We start from the raw sequence: 13,776 nt of genomic DNA on the forward strand, positions 1-13,776 counted from the left end.
AGCTTGTACCTTTTACCTGTAGCAGCTTTTTTTTTTTGTCTCTTTGGAGAGTGTCAAGGTCTAGTCTAAAATGAAAAAAGAACTTAAAGTAACAAGAGAAATGCCAAGGAAACAGATAAAAAAATCAAACGACATCAGAAGATCAAATGATAAATCCAGCAGTTAAAAGATAGAATCCTACATAACCCTGTATGGCTGTAGACAAAAGACAAAAAATCACAGGAAACCTGAGAGCCAGAGTAACCCGAAAAACGCAGACAGCAAAAGAAAATGGATAAGCGCGGTAAAAGTGTAAATATGCTGGCTTTATGTAGACTATGTAGATGTACTGTATACTTTTATAGAAATGGATATCATTACTGATAAATTTAATACGAGGAGCATTCAAGTCAAACTAGGTATAAACAGGGGTGCTAGCATGGCGGTACTACACGCAGTAGTAAGTGGCAAGTGTGTTCTATTACTGATAGGGAAGGAAGAATTTCACCAGCACACAGAGGATCACCAATATGGGTCCAAAAGTTTTAATGAACGATCACATAGTTACAGAACGGCAACGTTTCGGAGTCTCGCAGGACCCCTTCATCAGGCATGTGATGTTGTCACATCATACCAAAAAAGTCTGTACATCATACCAAAAAGAAGGACAACTGATGAAGAATGAAAAGCTGAGTGATCTGGTCCCACAACAGGGCAGTCACTCCAAATGGGGGCATTTGGGATCTGTCATTGTATTTTACACAGTGGTAGTATGATCACATTAGTTCTGTTTGAAACCAGATGAGCAAGACTAGAAATTCCTATCCTTCACATCTGCATCTGGTGTCATTCACTTGGACAGCACATTAATGTCTTTTGCATGCTTCCAATATCTATAAACAATTTGATAATTCCAGTGCAGAAGAGTTATCAGCACTAAGTCATACCGCATAAAAGATGAAACGCTGTGCAAAGAAAATGCAGGCGGCCAGGAATGTAAACTAAAGCCAGGATGCGGCTGCATTTACCTCTAGGAGGCAGAACCTGTCAGCTGAGATTAATATGATGCCGCCTCTCTGGCTTGGAGATGTGTCCAACGCTTGTAAGAAATGTGACAGCGTAAAGTCCTTTCACATGGGCTGAGCTCCATCTAGATTCATCATCGTGACACTCAGCTAAGTTATATTCCACATTAAGGGTAATATATAGGATTGCTTATATATACATCATGTTTATGAAGATTAAGTGTGAGGTTACATGGTATGTTCATTCAATAGTTTACGGACGTGGATTACAAGGTAGTCCTATAAAGCAGCCTGTTGTATGTGTGCCTGTAGTGCTCCAGGCACATTTTCTTCACATAAACTGTACTTGTCTCAAACAAAGCATTGTGCAGTCAGATCTTTAAAGATTTGGCCATTTTGTCTATGGCGAAGATGTCAATAGGTTTGACTCTTGAGTCTTACAGAAGGTAATATACAGTCAGGTCCATAAATATTGGGACATCGACACAATTCTAACATTTGTGGCTCTATACACCACCACAATGGATTTGAAATGAAACGAAAAAGATGTGCTCTAACTGCAGACTGTCAGCTTTAATTTGTATTTACATCCAAATCAGGTGAACGATGTAGGAATTACAACAGTTTTTATCCCTTTTGGTTTGTGAGTATTTATCTATAATTTTTCAATAAATACGTGGTGCACCACGTTAATGCACGATGGGAGTGTGCCCTTGTTTGTTTTTGTTTATAAAGTAACTTGCGTCTGCTCTTACTGACATCTGGTGAGGTCAGTAAAAACAAACCTGGCAGCTATCGTTTGCGTTCGATACAACAAATCTGAATGGAAATGGCTGCTTACATCTGGCCGCCCATAGGAATGCATTGCAGTCTGTTTTCGGGACCTGTGGAGTCTATTTACTCCCGGGCCGCCCATAGAGCAGAGCAGGCTTGGTCCGTGTCAGCTCTGCATAAACTGAGTGGACATGGACCTGTCACCCTCCGGCTCTGCTCTGATCAGAGGGTGATCAGCGGACAGATCCCTTGCTGATCAAAACGGAGTATGTCTCCCTTTATTTTGTAAATCGCTGCACAAACGGTGCTATATAAATCCTGTATAATAATAATGTGTGTGTGGGGAGGGGGAGTCATATATTGTGAATGGCTGCCTGAAGTCCATAAGTGACACCGTCATCATTGAGTCCTGGTTCACACTGATGCGGTGCAGAATTTGCAGCGTTTTCACTGCAAATTCCGCATTGCATCAGAATCGCACCCCGTTCATGCGAACCACTGCGGGTTTGTATGTTAAGTTAACAACACCCTGAAAGCGGTCCTCAAAACATGGTGCGATGTGCAGAATAGGATCGCATAGGTGTGAATACCCAAGTGATCCGATTCTAGTGCGGACCCAAAAAAGGGTCATGCACGTTTTCGGTGTGGGTGCGGTGCAATTAGAACCATACAACATGTACAGCTCCAATCTCACTGTAAACAAATCACATGTGATTTGCACAGGAATGCGGTGCGGTTCCTGTGCGAATAACATGCGATATACCAGACCGCATGTATGTGAACCCAGGCTCAATTAGCAAGGGGCATAGATACATTTCATGTAAAATAGAAAATGTTGTTTATGTCTAGTAAGGTATATGAAAACTAGAATTATTTAGTATCCCTTTAAAATCCTGATCCTGGAGAGCTGGTGTCATGAGCACATACCAGATATTAATGTCATCACTCAAGAGAAACGCATTTGTAAAATTGGTTCGCTTTAATTCAGCTTCCTTGGACGCCCTTGATTAGAGATATGCCTGTAGCAAGAGTAAACATTTCCTGTGTAAAGCAGCCAATCAGTCAGCGACAGGGGGTGAATGAGCTGCCAAGGTGGATTCTTAGGACAAGCTGGGGCACTAGCTGCTGGAGTCCTGGGAACAGCCATATTACTGCGGCCATTACACATTTCATAACGGAACTTCAGGACTTTCTCTTCTAAGCTAGTGTGACAAGGTGACATGATTTAATGGTGTGCTGAAAGAAATAGATGTACCTTTTTCCCATGATACTGCTTCTTGGGATGATTCTAAAAAATGTCATTACAGCAAGAAACCTCAGTCGTAATAAAATCAGTCACTGTGACCACTGCCCATGCTTCGAGGGTTTCCTTTTGTGGTGTCACCAATCCTTGGGGGTTGATTTACTAAAACTGGAGATTGCAAAGACTGGTGCAACTCTGCATAGAAACCAATCAGCTTCCAGTTTTTTTTTTTTGTCAAAACTTGATTGAACGAGCTGAAGTTAGAAGCTGATTGGCTACCATGCACAGTTGCACCATATTTTGCTCTCTCCTGTTTTAGTAAATCAGCCCCATGCTTTTATTGTGGTTTGCTAAACCTATATGTGAAAAGTGAAAACCTGCGCTACACCCAACAAATAATAAAGGTGAAAAAAAATAGAATAAAGTTGCAATAAATGAATAAATTGAACTGTCGCTATTCTCTTCCTGAATACCAGAAAAAACAAAAATATATATGATTGTGCTGTACACTATATAATCCTGACACAATGACTGAACATAATAGACCAAAAATGGACCACAAATTAACATAAAAATGTGCAAAAAATACATCTAAAGTGCTATAAATCCATGTCCATGGTATAAATTATCAATAAGTCCCAAATTCAATGTGAAATTGCTGCATGCTGAAAATATTCTCCAACAAAGTGCTATGGTGTCTGCAAGTGCTCGCCACAACAAACAGATCAGCCTGTTACCAAACAAATTGATCCCAAATCAAGAGATCAAACAAGCAGATGGTGTCCAGATTCCACACTGACACCCATTAGATTTTTAAAAATGTTTTCATTGGATATGTTTTCACATTAATGTGGTGCTGTACATTGCATGTGATTCGCACAGGAACCGCACCGCATTCCTGTGCAAATCACATGCGATTTGTGTGTGATGCGATTGGAGCCATACATTATGTATGGCTCAAATTGCATTGCACCCGCACCAAAAAGGTGCAGGACCCTTTTTTCGGTCCGTACTAGAATTGGATTGCATGGGTATTCACACCAATGTGATCCAATTCTGCACATCGCACTGTGTTTTGCGAACCATTTTTGGAGTGTTGTTAACTTAACATACGCACTCGCATCGGTTTGCATGAACGGGGTGCGATTCTGATGCGGTGTGGAATTCACACTGAAAACGTTGCGAATTCCACACCGCATCAGTGTGAACCCAGCCTAAGGCTCCATGCACGCTAGGCGTTTTAATAACGCTGGTAATGTTAGCTGTCTAAAGTCACATTAACCTCCTCGGCGGTATGATTATTTCCAATTTTATGTGCTGAAAGAGGTAACATTTTTTTGCATGGAAATATGTAGTTTTTTATTGTAGGCTGTAATTTTTAGGAATAACTCACTGAAATCTGTACGAACAAGAGTCTAGTAAACATTCCGGGTAAGATAAAACTTGAAACACGAAATCATAAATTATAATTTAATAAATAATCATAAAAAATAATAATATAATAATAATAAATTTAATTCAATAATATAATCAAACCAAAAACACTGAAATTTGAAATACAGAGGCAAATTCGCACATCGCTGAGCAAAGTCGCAAAATCGTTTTCAGTGTCTGATGACGAATTTCCCCACGAATCATTACACAGTTCAACAGGTAAAAAGTTTTGGGCATAAAATTAGCTAATCTTACATAATTTTGGGGTGCTGAAAACGAAAATGACCCTAAAAAATGTTGATTGGCTCTAGTTTCCATGATATATTCACCCATCTAATGACGTAAACCATTCAAAATTATGATGCAACTTCAGCTGCATATTGCGCAATTGATACTGGTGACCAATAGAAAATTGCATGTATACTGAGATGATGCAATATTAGCCTTTAATTGCATCACTTCACTGCATAAAAGCTGCAGTATCTGTAGCTGATTGTAGTTCGACAGCGTCTTTACATTTCGTTTTATGCTTATATAGGCTACTCAGTGATGCCTCGAACTTGTGTGAATAAAGCAGATAATTTCTGCTATATCTGCGGTGAAATAACTTTTATCTCACAAAAAAGGAGGATAACAGGAATGATTAAGAAAGCCTACAACTTGTGTTTTGGCTGCAAGATAGGAGACCAGGACAAGAGCTGGGCACCACATATATGCTGCAATTCTTGTGGGACGGCACTGGAGCAATGGTTGAATGGAAAAAAGGCATCTATGCCTTTCGCTGTGCCAATGATTTGGAGAGAGCCAACAGATCATGTTAGTAATTGTTACTTTTGTATGGTGCCTCCAATTGTAAAAGGGCTAAATAAGAAGAAAAAGTTATCTGTGCACTATCCAAATATTCCATCGGCAATACGTCCAGTTCCTCATGGGGAGGGACTACCAATTCCTAAAGCACCAGAATCCTTCGTGGTTGAGTCAAGTGAGGAAGAACCTGAAGCGTGTAGTCACGTGCAGTTGTAAGAGATAGCCCTTTCCTCGAATACAAGAGAAAAGCCAAGAGAAGCAAAACCGACACAAACTGAAGACAAAACTAGTGAGAATCCTAAGTATTAAAATGATTCAACTTAGCTTATGGCTATAATTTTTCTTGGTAATCCTATGCAATATATTATGCCATTTAGGCTTTGTTATGTAGTCAATATCACTTGCTTTATATTTGTGGAAAGACATCTATCTATATAATTATTGTGCATTATGTAGTCATTACGCCTATAGTAGAAAACTTTCCGTTTACAGAAAAACTAGAGCCAATTGACAAATTTCATTGTTATATTTGAACTCAGAATGTGAAATTCATTAAGAAATGGATCCTTTTGTTTCCAAAACTGGCAAAAAATAAAAATTTGTTGAACAGTGTTATCACTCAATTCTGCAAGTGGTTCTGATTTACTATCGCTGTTCTAAAACCGCTTTTGAAGTAAAGGGACGCTTTTTGGACGCCATGGATTTTTCTAAGTTTCCAGGCAGAAAGAACAGTCAAAATGCAGGCAGGGGACAGGACAAAGCAGTAGGGACAAAATGTATGTGAAATGCATTGAAACAGCAATGACAGCAAAAATGAAATTTTTAAAAAATTTCAAAATTCCCGCCCGTAAGTTTCGGCGCCCGTACATCCCGACGTCACAGGGACCGGAACACGGAAGCCGGCATCGGCCGGTGGAGATGGCCGGGGACACTGCAGGGGACACATCGCGGGAGCGAAGGACAAGGTAAGTGCTGCAGGGACCCCCTGAGCAACGCCGCATGGTAGGCCCGAGTGTAGCTCAGGGTTACCGCTCTTGGTACTCAAATTTTACCCCGAGCTACACTCGGGAAAACCGCTAAGGAGGTTAAAAACGTGAGTTTTTCAGCGTTTGTTTGCGTTTTTGTGTTAGTGTTTAGTGGCTTTTTGCTGCTTTTTTTAGCTTTTTTTTACCAACAAAAAAACATTTTTTTGGTCAAAAAAAGTCAGCGTTTTTCAGCGTTGGAGCGTTTTTACAGCTAAAAAACTCCCCTAGAAACCCACTAGTTCTGTTTTTTTTTTTTCCAGCCAAAAAATGCCCCTGCCAAAAAAACATTGATTACAGTCTGTGTGCATGGACACATAGGATAACATGCTGGGGAGTTTACTGGCTGTAGAAAAAAAACATCAAAGGCCAAAAACAGCAGCTGTAAAAACGTCCAGTGTGCATGAGGACTTATAGCAAAAAGTAAAAAACATTGTTTTTAAATTTAAGAAAAATTGGTCTTTTTTGTTTATAGTGCAAAAGATAAAAAACCCAGAGGCGATCAAATATCACCAATAGAAAGCTCTGCGGGGAAAAAAATTACATACATTTTATTTATGAACAGTGTTGCATTACCGCGCAATTGTCAGTTAAAGTAACACAGCGCCGTATCGCAAAAATAGCTTTGTCATAAAGGGGGTAAATCTTCCGGAGGTCAATTGGTTAATCCTTTAAGTATTTATATAATTATAACATGAAACATATTTCAGATGTTCTATCACACCTTGAAAGGGCCATTTAGCTTGTTTTGCAGTTTCTATTGAGTGTTTTCAAAGTAGATGACAAGTAAACAAGTACAGAGGAGGTACAACTGGTTTCTTTGAATGGAATACACAGTACTATGGTACATTGTCAGAATACAAAACAATTATCTTGAGCCACAAAGGCAGCTGAGATGGTAGAATACCATTTTAAATTAGAATGAGTAATTAGGAAACATCACAAACACAATACAAAATAGTAGAGGTTTTTGCTTCTATTATCATATGTATTGGTGCACATGTACAACATTTTATATTAGTTTGGTTACAACACTGTTTGTTTTTTCATCGTATTTATATGTTGACCTGTTAGTGAGGAGGCTGAACGTCCCTAGCATAGCCCATTGTGGCCATGCATTATTTAACAATTTACCAGACATACATAGTATTCCCCAGATGAATGAGTATAGCATATATAATTTAGAATGTTCATGTCAGTTGTAGGTTCTCTGTGCAAACATTGTCTTTTCTTCTCCTATTAATAATGAAAGCGTTTTCTGTGTCACTTCCAATTTGCTCAGTTGGAGCTTTTCTGTTCTTTTTTTGTGCTGTTAATTCTTTACATTTTCTTCTGCTATGTGCTCCAGCCTGCGGCTTCTGCTTGGCTCTGGATTTTTTTTTCATTTCATTGAAGTTTGTAATTCTCCAGAATGACTGATGGGGTGGGCAAGACGAGTTTTTATAAAGATTACTCTTAATTTGTAAGTGATGAGATAAATATGTTATTTGAAATGTGGTAATTACAACAGGCATGGATAGTTTCTTTCTTACAATTAATCCACCTGTTTACTAAGAGGGAGGATCAATTTTGCTTGCAAGGTTTTGTAGTTTCGATCAGCCTTCCTTAACCAGGGTGCCCAGGCACCCTGGTGTGCCTTGAGGTTTCTACAGGAGTGCCTTGGCAAAATGTGTAAAAATTGCCCAAAACTTGTATACAAGCCAGAGGGTGGGACAAGTCTGCCTTTTAGGTGCACAAAGCCAAAGCTTTTCATTGTGCACAATTACAACCTTCTAGCCGCCGGCATCCTGACAACCAATGACATCATCAGTTGATGAGGAGGATGTCAGCTGCCTGCACAGCATCCTAGTTTGATGCTCCCCTGCCCATTTCCATCAGTGCTGGGGTCACATTAGCTCAGTGATGGAGAAAAACTGAGAGAGAAGAGAAACAATGGAATACTACTCCGTACCAGTGTGCAAAAGTGTATTTGCTTTGGAAGAATAAATCAACTCTAATGTTGGATGTCCTACATGTGTGGATGTTGCTGCGTTATATAAAACTAATAGAATAGTTTTTCACATTTTAGAATAGGGGTCTTTTTAAAATTATGGACAATCTTGAGGCATACCATTTTAGAATGGGGTGCCTCAAGACTGTCCAGAATTTTAAAGGGTGCCTTGGGACTGTCCATAATTCTAAAGGGTGGCTTGACTAAAAAAAGGTTTGAGAAACATTGGTTTAGAGCAGGGGATTTCAAACTTTAAGCAAAGGGCCAGTTTACTGTCCTTCAGACTTTTGGGGGCTGGACTGTGGCCAGTGGAAGTAGAAAATGCCCCAGCGTCAGTGGGAGTAAACAATTCCTCAAGCATGGTGCAAAAAAAGTACAAAGCACATGTGGTTAGTAGGAGGTGGGGGATAATGTCCTATCATTGGTATTGTTGGGAGGAATAGCATCCTAACATTGGTGTCAGTGGGAAAAATAATACCCCACTACTGGTGTCAGTGGAAGGAATGGGTCCTGACCCATGTTGACAGTGGGACTAATAATGCTTTGTATGAGTGGAAGGGATAGTGACCCAAGGGTTGGAGAAAGGCAAGCAAAGGGCCACATGCAACCTGTGGGGCGCAGTTTGGAGACCACTGGTTTAATGAAAAGTAAACAACTATAGGGCTTTGTTAATTGATCGTGTAATAAACGCTCAGAAGCTGGGAGTAGACATGTGCATTTTGTTTCATTATAATTAGTTTTTTGAATCGTTGCGAATCTCTGTAGTAAGAAATGTAAAGGAATCTGAAAAAACGTTATAACAAAATTAATGAATGCATTTGTATCATTTGTTTCAATCAGGTGACATTACATAATCACATGAGTAGTTCAAGGCCATGGGGAAATTAATTCAATTTTCAAATGTGTTGGATAATTTAGATTCGGATAATGAATTGACACGAATTTCAATCCATTCATTAATTCGGATGTACATGACGACAGTTGATATTTTGCAAGCAGCTCATTCCTTTTCTCTTGGTGGGTTGAACTAGCATTCGGAAATATCAAATCTTTCTGATTTGAATCCGTCCTATACGATAATATATCAAATATATAGCCATCTTCTGTAACAAATGAAACATTTCTCAAATCCCCCTGGACCAACAAATATATGAGAAATGAATGCCAAAGATATGAAATGAATCCCGAAAATGAATTAGTTTAACGTAATGAATGTAACAAAACTAAATTCTTCAATGAATGAATGAATTCAAAACTAAGTGAAAATTTCCTGTGTGCGCTTGACTAGCTGGGAGACTGTGGGATTGGTTTATTAAAGACCAATAGGCTGTTCACTTTGCAAAGAAAGTTGCACTTTGCATAATAGTTTGCCCCAGAGCTTAGTGAATGAGGTGAAGCTCTGCTGATGTCTATCGTCCAATCATGTGCAAACAAATACTGTTTTTTTTTTCCTTGCACTTGATTGGGTGTTCTGTGCAATTTAAATTTCACCACATTCACCAAACTCTAGCACAAATTCCCTTGCAACTTTACTTGCAACATGAACAACATTTAAATCTTTGCATTAACTCAGTCATGACTGGTTTTCCTCAGTGGGTATGTGTTTTTTTCTGTTTCAATAGCTTTGTTTCCAATTCAATCAAAAAAGGTAGATATACAGCAACCAAGACACCAAAGAGTGCAAATCTAGGGCTAAAAAAGCCTCTTCTGCTTTCCGCGCATATGGTACCAATGGCCAGAAAGTCAACTGAGATGCTGTAGCTGCAACATAGTGACAAGCAAGATAGATAGGGAGTAATAAGAATGTATCTAACTACGTAACTTTGAAAGGAAACGGCTGGGATGTTTTTGGCATCTTCAATGAATACCTTTTAGAAAGTTCTCGATGAACGCTTTCTAGACATTTCTAACCAGTAAAAGGTGTCAAGGTAGAACATGCTATATCTCATTTGAGCTGGAAAATCTAGCAATCCTTTAGAAAAAGTGAAAATTCATGACCTGCTAAAGAGAACACTCAAATCAATCACAATTCAGGTAAGTAGAAAAGGTTGATTTCAAACCATGGGATTTTTTTTAGCTTTGAATAGACATCACCTTCCCTTCAATGATTTTCTTCTTCCAAGTCTGGTTTGTCCTCCTGCCACCATGACCCTCTTAAAGGAATGGGCTGACAGAAAGTGATAAAATTGATATTTATTTTTGGAGGTACCGGTATGTCTTCCTTTCTCAGCAAGTCTTATTCCACCAGCATAAGAATTAATTAGATGCTTGTTGCTGGCTGCACTAGTCAAGGAAAGTATAGTTTTGTCTTGTATTATTTCGGCATCAGTGCACTGACCTACTTTTAACTTTCATTTTCTATCTCTCACAAGTTTCGGAAGAAAAGCCTAATCCAGATTAGTTTGTCAGGTTTGAAGTCATGTCTGCTCATTCTCCAGCATATGTATTACTCAGGATTCATGCCGTATAAATGCCACATGCTTCAGAAATGAACATGAGGAGGGTTTAATTAACAGGGAAAAGATGCAAGTTTCAATGGCATATAAACCAGGTCAACAATTGAAATAGTGGCCAGGCTTTCATTCATAAATCAAGTGAGCTTGTCGTTCCTTGCTCCTTGGAGTATCTACCTACCCTATCTTGGCTGTTTCATTTCTCATCTGCAAGGGTTACTAATCATAGTCTTCTATAGTCTTTACATCCTTAGCAGTTTGTATGTCTCCAGTCAGTAAAATTTATATAACCACATGATCATCCTTTTGAGATGATCATGGTTTAAAGGCTCTCAGTGGCATAGGATCAAAGGTAAGAGTTGTCACTGGTGCTTAATTCCTAGAAACTGCACCATCCTAGTTTACTCCCCTAGTTAAAAACAAAACCAAAGACAACTTCTTGGCTTCCTTCATGTCTTAACAACCATTAATATATATAAAAGGAACTCTAACTAGAGAGAATGATGTGGGTCGCCATACCTGGGCTTCTGCTGAATTTCCTAGCTGCCTGGCTTTGTCTGGCTTCAATACTTCCAGTCACTGGCCAAAAACACGGATGCCGTAAATGACTCAGAACTCCATATCTCCTCACTCATTTCAGGCCATTTATTCGAATGCACTAAAACCAATGCATCAGCATGACAACCAGGCAACTAGAAGTTTTAGAAGAAAACTTGATGGCCGCTCTCATCATTCTCTCAGGATGGAGTCCCTTTAAGGGGTCACTGAATAAAGCTGATAATGTGTTACATTTAAAGTATGACTAAAGGCAAAACCAGAACACCTATTAGGTTTCTGTTGCAGTCTGTGCCCATGTTTGGGAGATTCACCTTCTCTATTTGTCCTGTTTACAATGAAAATTAGCAATGAAAATTAAAGAACACCCTAAATTTTGGGTGGTCCCCAAAAAAGTAATAGAGGGAAATCTTCCAATGGGATACCAGTTCTGGTGACCTCGGGGTCCCCAAGGAATTCCCTTAATTTACAGGGATTTTCTCCCACTTTCTGTTTTAGCTATGGGACAGGAAGTGACACGGATGGAAAAAAATAAACTGACAGGGGATATAACCCTCCCTTACTCCAAAATAAACAAAAAAAAAAGCATTGTGCCTATAGTTCTACTTTAAACCTCCTGATCATTTTCTGAGTCTTTGGGGCAATCTGTTGGTGAGATCTCTGCTTTTGGTTGCTGTTGTGGGTATTTTGAGGGGCTCCCAATTTACCCATTGGAGTCTTTACTTTATAGTACAGAAAATAAAACATGTTGGAACATACTAACTTTTGTAGGAACACTCAGAATTCCTAGGTGAACAGGAACATAGTTGGGAATTATGGCAGGTAGATCCTGCTGATGAAGTATCGTAGACACAATAAGGAGCCATTGGCTGACTTATCACTTTTTTTTTTGGGTGGGCTGACCTTTACCAACATTTTTTTTAATATATTAATAGGTGTCTTTGATTAGTGTGGCTGTATAATCACTATACAGTATCTGACTGTCCAAAGGCAATTACATAAAAATGCAAGATATATAGATTTTATGAAAGTAGGATGGACTGACAATTCTAGCAGTAAGCCTGGGTTCACACTGATGCGGTGCGGCACGTGATATTCGTGTGCGGCACATGATATTCCTGTGCAAATCACATGCGATTTCTGTGTGGTTCAGTTTGAGCCATACATTTTGTATGGCTCAGATCACACCGCACCAAAATAGTGCATGACCCTTTTTTTTGTCTGCACCAAATTGGATCACATGGGTATTCACACCAATGCAATCCGATTCTGCACATCGCACCGCGTTTTGCAAACCAATTTCGGGGTGTTGTTAGCTTAACATACACACCCGCAGCGGTTCACATGAACGGGGTGCGATTCTGATGCGGTGTTGAAAGCGCACAGAAACCGGTGCAAATTCTATACCACATCAGTGTGAACCCGGGCTTAAAGAATTTTACTTTTTTCAAAAATGTATGCATATGCCAATATTATTAACTAAATGCAAGTGATATTTTTAGAATGTGTCGATGTTATAAATTATTATTTGTAGTTTCATTTTACATTTGAAAGGAAACGACTGTAGATCAGAAGCTCAGCAAAAGCATGCAAGGCTAGCAGACTATTAGCATGGTTTAAAAATGGTATTTAGTTGAAGAGATAAAACTATAAGTCTACCGTCTTATAAAACTCTGGTCCGGACACATCATAAGTATGCAGATCTGGTCACCAGTCCTCAGGAAGGATGTGCTAGAATTAAAGAGAGTCCTGAAAAGGGCAACAAAACTAATAATGGGGCTGGAGGACAACTACAAACATGAAACTTTTTCTCCCTGGAGAAGAGACGCTTAAAAGAAGACATGATCACAATATACAAATATCTAAATGGTGATTATAGCATAGGGGTATATTCAGTTTTAGGTCAGGTGGCCGCTCAATGAGGTTGGATGAGGAGCGATTTAATCTTAAACAGGTAAAGGGTTTTTTGGTAGAGCGGTAAGGATGGGAAACTCCATTCCACAGTCGGTGGTGTTAGCGGGGAGTGTCAATAATTAAAAAAAAAACAATTAGATGGGTATCTAATTGTGAACACAGTATACAGGCAAATGGGAAATGGTAGTGACATAAACACACACAGGTTGAGATCGATGGACTTGTGTCTTTATTTAACCCTACCAGCTATGTAACTATGTAGCAGTATTGGCCTCTGAGATTTGCATATTGCGCTTCCAGTGTAGCAGTACGGTGCAATAATTGTGCCTAATTCTTCCCATTTGACTTCCATGGAGATTTCTGACCCCATGGTCTCATTTAATGTGGGAGTTTATAGGCCAAAATCTTCTCTTTCCAAGTTGCCCACAATCTGAAAAAAATACACAATACACTAGACTTCTTTGACTGGATTTTGTCCAAAGCAGCATTCAGCATGGGTGCTAAGTGCTTATCTGACATACACATTGCCCTTAACCTGGACATACACTGTAAGATTTCCCTGTTGATTTCCTCTCTCCAT

General features: G+C 39.3%; 1 protein-coding gene across 8 annotated transcripts in view; it reads left to right on the forward strand.

Annotated features, from left to right (window-relative positions):
* CACNA1D (calcium voltage-gated channel subunit alpha1 D) overlaps positions 1-13,776 on the forward strand; it is a 537,089-nt gene that overhangs the window by 220,477 nt on the left and 302,836 nt on the right. The window lies entirely within an intron of this gene.

Source organism: Staurois parvus, unplaced genomic scaffold (assembly GCF_062004578.1).
Source record: "Staurois parvus isolate SC_StPar_1 unplaced genomic scaffold, SC_StPar_1.0 ptg000282l, whole genome shotgun sequence".
Classification (NCBI taxonomy): Eukaryota; Metazoa; Chordata; class Amphibia; order Anura; family Ranidae; genus Staurois; species Staurois parvus.